The sequence below is a fragment of the Diaporthe citri genome (assembly GCF_014595645.1).
Source record: "Diaporthe citri strain NFHF-8-4 chromosome Unknown scaffold_9, whole genome shotgun sequence".
Classification (NCBI taxonomy): Eukaryota; Fungi; Ascomycota; class Sordariomycetes; order Diaporthales; family Diaporthaceae; genus Diaporthe; species Diaporthe citri.
Genome location: NW_025064854.1, coordinates 2,269,433 through 2,281,891, shown reverse-complemented (window position 1 = coordinate 2,281,891; position 12,459 = coordinate 2,269,433).

Here is a 12,459-nt window from a genome sequence, read left to right as displayed (position 1 = left end):
GCAAAGTCTTACTTAAGAATATAAGCCCTTTTATAAGCTTAATTTATATAAAAATAATATTAATAAGTATAAAATAAATTAAATAAGCCTTTTTTCTTAATCTTTATCATTATAAATTATAAATATATTATTATTGCCTAAGTAAATAGTAAATATAGCTATTATATTATTATAAGTAAGTAATAAGCATAAAAAGTAAAATTAAAGTTAATAACTTTGCTTATTTTAAGAAACTTAAAAATAATTATTAACTTATTATAAAGCTAATATATTATATATATAATATAGCTTTCTTTAAATATTAATATATAATAAGCCCTTATCTTAACCTATATAATTTTAAGCATAGCTTATCCCCTTTTACTAAGCTTATTTTAATTATATCATTATAATATTTTACTAAACCCAGCTTATAACTATATGATAGTTAATGCGGCCTAAGGAATGGTTATAAAGAAGGAAAGTTAATAAAATATAAGTAGTTTAGCTTAATTAATCTTTAAAGCAGCTATAAGAGTATAAATAAATTGCTTATTTTATAATAAAATAATAAATATTACTTTAATAAAAATAAGCCTAAGTAAAGTTATATAAATCCTTTAAGCTATAGCTTTTTAAAAAAGAGATAATAATAATATAGAATGGTATAAAGTTAAGCCCTTGCTAAAAAAGGTGCAAAACTTTATTAGCCTTTTTAATAAAAAATAAGCTTTTGCTTTTTTATTATATTAAAATTAATTTAATTATTATATTTATTTATTATTAATAAAAGATAGGTTTATATTAGCATTATTATAAGGCTTATTATATAATATACCCTAAGATTAGCTACTTAAGCTATAAAAATAAGTTATAGAATTTTATAATAAGGGCTGGGTAAGGGCTAGCTTTTTACTTATGGCAGCCTTAATTCTTTTAATATGCAAGGTAAATAAAGGGTAGCGATTTTATATAAATTATTATATCTTTAATAAAATAACTTAGCAAAACTATTACCCCCTTTCCCTTATTAAGAAAATATTATGCTTTTTTTTTAATGCTTAATGGTTTATAAAGCTAAATATTTATATAGTTTTTTATTAAATATAAATAGCAAAAAAGTAAAAGCACTTAATGGCATTTTAAACTTAATTTAAGTTATTTAAATAATTAATTTACCCCTTTAATTTATTTAATATGCTTACTATATTTTAATAATATATTAATTTAATCTTAGTTAATATCTTAAAAGATTATATAATAATATACTTAAATAATATATTAATATTTTCCTTAAGCTTAAGAAAAAATTATATAAGGAAGGTATAAAAGGTTTTGCGTTATTTATAAGATGCTAAGTTAAATTTAAATTAAAATAAATATAAATTTATAATAAAGGAAGTAAAGTATTTAAGCTTTATTATTATAGCTAAAGTAAGCATTTAAGTAAACTTAAAAAAAATTAAGGTAATTTAAAAGTAAAAGGCATTATAAATAATTTATAATATTTAAAGCTTTATAAAGTTTATAAACTTTTATTATAACTTTATTAAGAACTTTTTTAAAATTATTAATTTTTTCTTTTATCTTATTATTAAGGGAACTTTTTTTTAATAAGGGAGTAAAAAGAATATGGCTTTTCGCTATTTTAAAATAGCATTTATAAAGGCATTAATTTTAGCTAAATAGGATTTAAACTTAAGCATAATAATAAAGGTAGATTGCTTAAAGACAGCTTTTAATATATATTTATTAATTTAAAAAAAGAAGGCCCTTTACTTAATTACTTATTACTTTATAAAGCTTTCTTTAATATAATGAAATTATATTATTTATAATAAAGAGTTATTAATAATAATTAAGGCCTTAAAGGTATAATTATTTATATTTTAAAGTATATCTTACTTATTTATAATACTTATAAATTATAAGGACCTTAAATACTTTATTAACCCTTAACTTCTTTTAAAAAGATAAGCTTAATAAGCTAAAACTTTATCCTTCTTTCGCTATAATCTTTAATATTACTTAAAAATGCAAGTATAATATCTTAATATATTATTATAATAAAAATAAAATGAAATAACCTTAAAAGAAAATTATATAATTAAAATGCTTTAATTAATTTTAATAATAATTTTTAATACTTATATTATTATACTTATAAGATTATAACTATTTAATAAATTAATATTAATTATATTTTAAAATAAAAAAGTTTAATAAAATTTATAATATAAGATTTACTATAAGGTAATTATATTTAATTAGCAATAATTCCTTAAAAAGGTTAAAATAATAGTTTAAATTGCTAATTATATCCTTAATATATATAATATGCTTTAATTTTAAGATTAATTATAGCTTTTAAGTTAAAAACCGCTTATTATATTAATATTATAATAAGCTTATAACTTTTTTATAATAAGGCATTTAAAATAAAAAGAAACTTTTTAAGTCCTTTTATATAACTTTTATTAAGATAATATATTATAAATAATTTAGCGTTTTATTTAAAACTATAATATATGCTGCTAAACTTAGCTTAATTAATAGCTATAATAAGGCTTACTTTACCTTATCTCTCCTTTAAATCGCTATTAATTCTAAATATTTATTAACTTTATAATAAACTTGCTAACTTATAAGGGCGGCTTATATTACTTAATGGTTATTATAAATTACCTCTTAAAATAAGTTTTTTTAAAAGCAATATACTTTATAATTATAAAGAATTATGCATAACGCTTTATTACTTTATAATAGCGCTATTATAAGTTCTCTATATTCATTATTAGCAACCAGGGCTTTAACTAAATGGGGGCGTTTTGGGCTTCTTTATGCACTTAGGTAAGCATGGAATGCCTCTTATCCATAGCATATTACCTTAAAATAAATAATAACATAAAGTAAATAAATTAAAAAGTATAAAAGTATTTATATAATGTCATTACCTTTCTATAGGATAATTAAGTTAATTACCTCTTAGCTTATTAAATAACGCTAAATAATAAGGATTTAATAATAATTAGCTAAAGCTTAAATTAACTAGTAAATGGGTTTAATATATAGGTAGTCCCAGGCCCCCTAAATATAATGGCATTTATAGCCAATCTTAAGGGCTAAGCGGCTATATTTCTAAACCATCTTTAGATTAAAATGGATATTACTTAGGCCGCTATTATTTTTATTTAGTAATAATAAGAGTAAATAGCTAATAAATACTGCTAAATAATAAAAAGGTTTTGCATTAATAATTAAGTATAGCTATCCCTAAGGCATTTTTAAATTACTTAATTAATAAAGAAGCTTAACTAGCTATATTAAAAATATATTATAATAAATATCTTTATGCCTTAAATAATTATTTTAAATATATTAAGCTAAATTTATTTTACTTTTAATATTAATTAAATTAAGCATATTATAAAGGATTTATTACTTATTTAAATATTTATAAATATTTAGTTAAGTATTATATTAATCTTAAATAAAGTAAATAAAGGTTAAAATAAAAAGTACCTTATAAAGGAAATCTTAGTGGTTAAAAATGCGTTAAGGCATTTATAAAATGATTTCCTTAAGAGATAAGTTTATATTAAATAAAAAGGCTAAAATATATTAATATAAAAACCTTTTAGGAATTTATAGGGATTAACAACCCTTAACTTATTTAAGATATAATAAGAAAATACTATTATTTATAAGGGATTGCTTATTTAAAGTAATTGCAGGGCAAGCCTGCATTAGGCTTAATAAGCTTATTTAAAGGCATAATATAAAGTGATAAAGGTTATAAGTAGGGATAGAATAAAAATAAATAGGATTTTATTATATTATTATAAGCTATTTAAATAAGGCTATAAGGTAAGCCTTAAATATTTATTATGCTTAAATAAGGTATAATAATAATAGGATTTAAATTTATAACTTTATTTATATATAAACGCTTTTAATTAACTAGGACTTATTATATACTTACTTAGTAAATAAATTAAATCCCCTTTTTATAAAAATTAAGTAATATATTAAGCTAAAAGAAAACTAAGCTATATAATTAATTTCTTATAAGGCAGAATTATATTAAGCATATTACCCTTTTAAAATTCCTTTATTATTATTTATTTAAATAGGCATATTAGAAATATTTAATTATAAAATTAAAACTATAAAGGCTAATAATAAGGCTATAATAACTTAGTAATAATAAGAGTTAAACTTATAAACTTTTTATTTAAAAATAAAGCTTTTAATTATTTAAATTTATTATAATTATAATAATAAGCTAGGCTAATTAGTGTTTATAATAAGGGGCATTATGGTTAAAGGAGGGCAAGTTCTTAAAGTCTTTCTTTTTATCTTTTTGCTTCTCTTCCTTAAACTTATTATAAGTATAATAGTAATTTAAACCATAATTATATTGCTTAGTATTAAAGACTTAATTAGTAAGAGCATTTAGGGTATTAATTATTATATTAAACTTTTTATAATGGCAATCCTTAAATGCATTAAAGCATGCTTAAGGCTAGGTTAATATAAATATAGAAAAAGGACGGGGGGGATACTTATATTAAGAATGCATATATTATTAGCATAATAACTAATCTTGGTTCTTTAATTATTATTAAGGGTTATAAAGATATTTATTACTTTCTAAGTAAAGCAAGTTAATTAATAATTACTAGCGTTAATATTATTAATATAATATATAATTATATTAATACTAATAAGGGATAAAAATATATTAATAAGTTATAATAAGGTTAAGGGTATATTCTTAATAAGGTTAATAGGGGCGTTAATTAAGGCTATGCTATAAGAATAAATATAGCTGCTTAAGTAAATAATAAAGGTGGCAAAAAGCAGCTTTATTAGCATAATGCTTATGGCCTTATGGAAATTAATAATAATATAATTAAAGGCTAAGGTAAATATAGCTGCATTACTATAGGCAAGGGTGGTAAACTTAACTTGCTTAAGGATAAGGATATAGCCATTATTAGTAGTAATTATTCCCTTTAAATAATGCTATGCATTTCATAATAATAATAAATTAATAAATATATGTATATGCTAAATGTACTTATGCTTATAATAATGATAGCTAATATAGGATGTATTGCAATCTTTAGGGATATAAATAAGTAGCTTATTAGTTTTATAAAAAGTTGCAATGCATAATTTATAAAGAAAGGGTAATTACTTAGCAAGCTGTTAATTCTTATTATTAAAATTGCTAAGCATTTAATATAATCTTATAGCGTAATATCCTTATACTTAGTTAATAATTATAATAAATTTATGCTAAGGGAAAGATAAAGCAACCTTAGGGATTATATTGTTAAGGTAATAAGGCAGCTTATTATTGCCATTATTATTAATAATGGCTATATTAAAACTACCATGTTAATTATTAAAACTTGCAATAAAAGCCATTTTTTATTCTTCTTCTTATATAATAAAAAGAAAGCGGGTATTAAGAAGGATATTAAGGGATTAAGAGGGTATTAATAAGCTAAAAAAAGGGCGCCTAATAAATAGGATATAAATAAAGAGGGGTATGTTAAGGAACCATTAAGGAATTAAAAAGGTATTAATATATTAAGGCAATAGCTTTTTAATAAAAAAGGGCAGCTATGGGAAGAGCGTAATAAGCGTAAAGATAAATAGCTAAAGGATTAAATTACGAGAAGGCTAAGGGATTATATAGGTATTAATTAAGCTAAAGAAGGTTTTTTAGCTAAAAGCAAAATGGAGCTAAGGGGTAATTAATATAGATAAAGAAATAACTATAAAAATAATGAAAAGATTATGCAAAGGCAATAAAATAATATATATAATAAATATATTATAATAATAATATAATATTAAAAAGAAGGAATTATAAAGAGGAGTATAATTATGGGGAAGTTATTTTAAGCAATAATAATAAATATAGTGCAAAGGTAATAATTATAATAAGCAATATTAATGCATTAATAAGGGCGCATTATAGCTTAAGGCTAATAATATATATAGCTTATGCATAATTGCAATATATTAATAAAGAATTATATATATAGCAGTAATATTATTATATTATAATAATACTATATTATGCTAAGTATAATATATAAATATAGCTAATATAGAAATGGAATGAATAATTATTGCTCTTAAAGCAAATAAATATAGCCCTAAGATAAGTATGTAATAAGGTAAATATATAATTAGCATAAGACCGCGAGAACCCTGGGTTTAATCCCTACTGCGCGTAATATAAGAATAGGAAGGGGGCTATATAATAGGCTTAGGCTATTACCTAAGTCATAATGCATGCTTATATTAGGCCTATATTATACCTAACCTTCTTACGTAATAAAGTATATATTTAAAAGATAGATTTAAAATTAAGCCCTTTTAGGGCTTAACTTACTTCTTAAATATTGCAATTTATAACTCCTTTTAAGTACCTTTTAGCAAATGCTTAAAGCTAACCCATAACAAAAATATAGCTTTAATTTTATTTAAATTAATATAAATTTACTTTTTTATAACTTTAATTAAAGATAAGAAATCTTTATTATATATTATTAAGTTTATATTATTAAGTAAAATATATAAAAGTTTATTATATTTATAATATAATAAAAGTAAGAAATTTATTTTAACTTTAATATTTAAAAAAGTAAGCTATAAAAAATAATTATTTATTTTTATATAAATTATTAAGTAAGCTAAGTTAAAATATTTTTAATTAATTATATTTATAATAAATATAATAATAAAGTTTAATTTAATATTAAATAATTTATAATAAATTAATTAAAGTATTAATTTTAATATTATCTTTTAAGAAAGTAATTATATTAACTTTAAGAAATAAGTTTTTAATGTAATTTTTAAAATATATTAACTTAAAAGGTATCTTTAATAAAATATATATTTTAAATTATATTATTAATAAGTACTTAATTAAGGTTAAATTAATATTATTAAATATTAAAATGTTTATAATATTTATTTTAATAATTATAGTTAAAATTACTTAAATTGCTTTTTTCTTAAGTAATAAGAGTTATTAAATATCTTTTTTTAATTTTAAGATTATTATACTTGCTAAGCTTACTTTTATTATAAGAAATTTAGCGTTTTTTTTTTAAGTTTAATTTTAATTAATAAATAAGTTTTTCTTTTTCCTTATCTTTTTTTTATTTTTTAGCTATAATTTATTATTAATAATTTAAGATTAATTATCTTTTATTTTTTTAAAATCTTTAAATTAAGCATAATTAGCTTTTATAATTTTTATAATTTTATTTTAATTTTTAATATTTTTAGCTATATGCTTTTTTTTAATTATAATAATATTTATTTAAAAAAGCTTATTATTATTTATAATTATAAGCTTTTTTTTAATATAAATTATATAATTTATAAGATTTATAAATATTAAGATTAAGTTAATTTTCTTTTAATTATTAAGCTTTTAAATTACTTTTAAGGCTTTTAATAAGATCTTTCTTTTAAATAAAGAATTTACCTTAATAAATTTATAATATTTAATTATATAAAATAAATTAAACCTTTTTTTTAAAATAAAAACTTTAATTAATTATAAATATATCTTTTTAAACTATAATTACTTTAATTATAATATAATTAAATATAAATAAAGTTTAAATATTTTAAAAGGCTAGCTTAAGCATCTTTAAATAAGTTAAGAAATATTAATAATTCTTTTAATTTAAAAGCTATTAATAAGTTATTTAAAGAAAATTACTTAAGCTTATTATATTAATATATATTATAATCTTAAAAAGTATAATTATAATAAACTTTAAATAACCTATTTTTTTTTAAAAAAAGTATTAAAATTATAATTTATACTTTATTATTATTAAAATTATTTTAATTAAGTTTTATTAAAGATTATTAAATAAAATTTATAACTTTTAGCTTAATTATTTTAAAATTACTTTATTATTTATTATAAAAAAAAGCTTTAATATTTTATAAAAATAATTTAAATTTATTTTTAAACTTAATTAAATTAAGTTTTAACTTTATAAATTTTTTAATAAATTTATTTATATTTTATAAATCTTAATTATATTTTTTAATAATATTAATATAATTAAATTTAAATAAAAATTATTAAGCTTATAAGTTTTTATTTTAAAGATAATTTAAAAAATTAAAATTATTTTAGCTTTTTTAAAAAAAATTTAGCTTTTTTAAATTAAGTAAATTTTAATTAAAATTATTTTATATAAATAAATATTTATTTTATTTAAAATACTTAAGTTTTTAATTAATAATCTTTAGCAAAATATACTTAAAGTTTAATTAAAAAATATTCCTTATTAACTTATAAGTAATTTCTTTTTTTATTAATTATTTTTTTAAATATAATAAAAGCGCTTTATAAAAGGGCTAAGTTATAATAAAAAAAATATTATTTATATTATTAAATTCTTAATTATATTTTATAATTTTTTCTTTTTATATTTTTAAATTATTATAAAGATTATTATAAATAATATTTTTAATAATTATAATTAAGTTTATATAATAAGTTTAATTATTAAACTTATAAAAAGTAAAAAGCTTTTTTTTTTATTTTTTTTAATAAATTATTTAATAATAATATTTTTAATTACTTTTATTAAGTTTAAAGTAATATAATATTACTTAAATAATTTTAAGATTTAATTATTTAAGTAAAAAAATTAATAAATAATAATTTTAAGGCTATTTAAAACCTTAATAATATTAATTTTATTAAACTTTAAAGTATTTAAATTATAAATTATAAATAAAGCTATTTATAATAAAATTATTATATTAATAAAAAGTAAAACTTTTAAAATATTAATTTAAATCCTTAATTTATTATTAATAATAAATTATAAAGTTTAATTAAAGCAAAGCTAATATTTTAATTAATAATAAATAAGATTAAATTTCCTTTTTTCCTTAATATATTTCTTAAGATTTCTTTTTTAGCTTTAAATAAAAAAAAATAAATGATTTTTAAAGTTTTAAGGTATTTTTAAAATAAAAATAAATTTAAAAGGATTTTAAACTTAAAAATATAATATATATATTATAATAATTTTTATTAAAATAATAATAAAATAAAGAAATTTAAAAGTAATAATATCTTTAATTAAAGTAATTACTTTTAAGAAATTTATTTTTAATATTATTATAAAATACTTAAATTAAAGTTTAAAGAATAAAGGTATTAATAAATATAATAAATAAAATAAACTTAATAAAAGGATATTTTATTAAAAAATAAAAATTATAAGGCTATAATAAAAAAAGCCCTTAAATTTATATTTAATGCCTTACTTATTAATATTATATTAAAACTTAAATAAAGTTATATTTTAAGTTTAAGTTTTTTATATAGTTTAATTAATATAAAAATATATAATATAATGCTATTTATTAAACTTATAAATAAATAAAATAAGTATTTTAATTTTATATTATAACTCTTTTTATTTTAAGCTTAAAATTATAATAATAATAGTAAATATTAATTAAGAGTTTAAAATATTTTTAATTAATATTAAGTAATATTTATAAAGTTTAAATTTATTATTTTAATTTTAAGTTTATATTATTACTATATTTTAAGTATAATCTTTAATAAAAAATTTAAAATAAGTTTAAAGCTTAATAATATATTAATATAATTAAGGTAGTATTTTATTTAAATATTAAAAGTATAAAAAGTATTTTAAAATTAAAAAATAATTTTAAAGTACTTATAATATTATTATAAGTTTAATTATATTTAACTTTTTTTTATAATAAGTTAAAGATAAATATAAGCTTTAATTAAAGCTTTAAGCTAATATATAAAATAATTTAATAATATTTAATATAAAAATAAAAGAAAAGATAAAATTAATAAATAATTAACTTATAACTAATTTTTTATTTTTCTTATTATTAATTAAAAATATATAAAATTAAAATTAGCTTAAGTTAAATTATTAATAAAAATAAGCTACTTAAATAATAAGGAATAGATTTTATTATATCCTTTTAAGGATAACTTAAGAAAAAGCTTTAATATAATAAAGAGGGAAGATAAAAATAAAAGAAAACTAAAGAAAGAGAAAAGATAAATATTTTAAAAATTCTTAAAAATAAGAAAAGCTTAATTAAAGCACTAAATATATAAGAAAAGAGAAAAGTTAATTTCTTAAAAGAATATTTAAAATAAGCATAAAAGCTAGCTTTTTATAGCTAGCTGGAATTTAATGCAATATCATTTCTTATATAATTCCCTGCATTTGTTAATAATAGCTTATTTGTTAATAATAAGGACCTTAGCTTATAAATTAGCTTTATTATTATACTTATAAATAAAATATAAACTTAATAAGCTTTTAAATAAAATATTAAAGGCAATATTATTTATTAATTTTTAATTAAGTATTAAAAAGTAATTTAAAGCATTTTAGCTTTAAAAATTTATAATATAATTAATAGTTTTAATATAGTTATAATATTAGCGATTACTTTATGTTAAATTATTATATATTTAAGTATTATAATAATTCCTCTTATAATATATATTAACTTATACTTTTTATATAAGTGCTTAATTAAGCTTAATATAATAAAAAAAAGCGCCTTATAATTAAGATTATAACTTTTTAATAGTTATATAAAAAGCATAAGATTTTTAAAATTTATTAAATTGCTGGAAATTATAATTTAACTAATGCCTTTATAAAGAATGCCCTTAATAGTACTTTTTAATGCCTTATAAATATAAATAATATTATAATTAAAATATAGGGCTATATAAATTATAGCTAAAAAGATAAGGTAATTATTTAAATATAATAAAAAGTTAGGAAAATTATAATATATTAGGGCTTAAATTTAAATTATTAAAATATAGTTTAATAACTTATTAATAAATTGCATTAATATAACCTTAAATATTATTATTATATTATATATTATAAGGTTATTATATTAATATTAATATAATTAATTTAAGTATGTTTATTATGTAATTATAAAGATAAAAAGATTATTAAAGGTTTTTAATAAGGGATAATAAAATAATTTTTTTAATTAAAGGTAATGCATAGTAAAAGTATAAAAGTTTAGTTTATATTTATTAATTATTTATAAATTACCTTATAATGCAATGTAATTAGCTAACTTTAAATTATATCCCTTTTAAAAGCAAACTTTATATTTAAGATTTTTATAATAATGCTTATATATTAAAAGTTTAAGTAATAAAGATTATTATTATCTTATAAATACTTAAATTACTAGCTTATATTTAATAAGCATTCTTAATTAAATTTCGTGATTTAATACTTATATATTAAAATTAAAAATATTGCTATTTATTAATTTAATTAATAATCTTTATTTTATATCTTACTTTCTCTTTATTTAAATATTTTATTTATTAATTCTTATAACTTATTAACTTTATTTACTTAATTTTTATTTTAATAACTTATTTTTTAATTATATTCCTTAATTTCTTTATTTAATAAGCGGTATTAAGTATAGCAAAGCTTAGGCTAAGTTAAATTAAGAAATTTTAATTATTTAAAGATTAAATAATTATATTAATAGTTTAAGGATTTAATTTAGTTTTTATTTAATTTAAGCATTATAAGTAATAAAAGTATAAATTTATAAAATGCATTATAAATAAAATATTTATATAATAATTATAATCTTTTAAGCTTTTTAACTTTATATAATTAAGATATTTTAATATATATATATACTTAATTAACCTTTAATTTCTTAATAACGACTTAAGCTTTTTTATATGCTTGCCTTTTATAATAATATAGCATAGTGAAATAATAATATACTTATAATTTAACTTATATATATAATTAATTAAGTGCTTCTTAACCTTAAGTTTAATTTAACTTAATACCTTTCTTTTTTTATACTTTTTAAAGATAATATATATTTATAAAATAAAAACTGCTAATATAAGAATAATAAGTGTTATTTATATGGAGGATTATTTAGGACTAGGCAGCTTTAGTCCGTTAGGATGCTTAATAAGCAGCAGCCTTGGCGCTGCATATAAAATAGCTAGTATAGTTAGGCCTTTTGCCTTCCTTCCTTTCATAGTTAACAATAATTAACCACTATACCAACCAAACATTGTATTGCAATACGTAACCCAGCTAACAGCTATTTAAGTATTATAATATTATTTATTTAGTTATTTAACGTTGTTATAAACTTTTAATTCTTATAACCCTTAAGGGTTTTAAATTATTACTATTAAATTAACTTTTCCTTAAAGATAATAAAGGGAGGGTATGATTTACTTATTATAAAAATGTATTTAAGGAAAGAGGTTTATATATATAATTTATAGCTTTTTTAAGTAATAATTTTTCTTTCTTTAAGTTTTAAAATAATATTATTCTTCCCTTTATTTTTAGCTATACCCTTTTTATTAATATTATAATG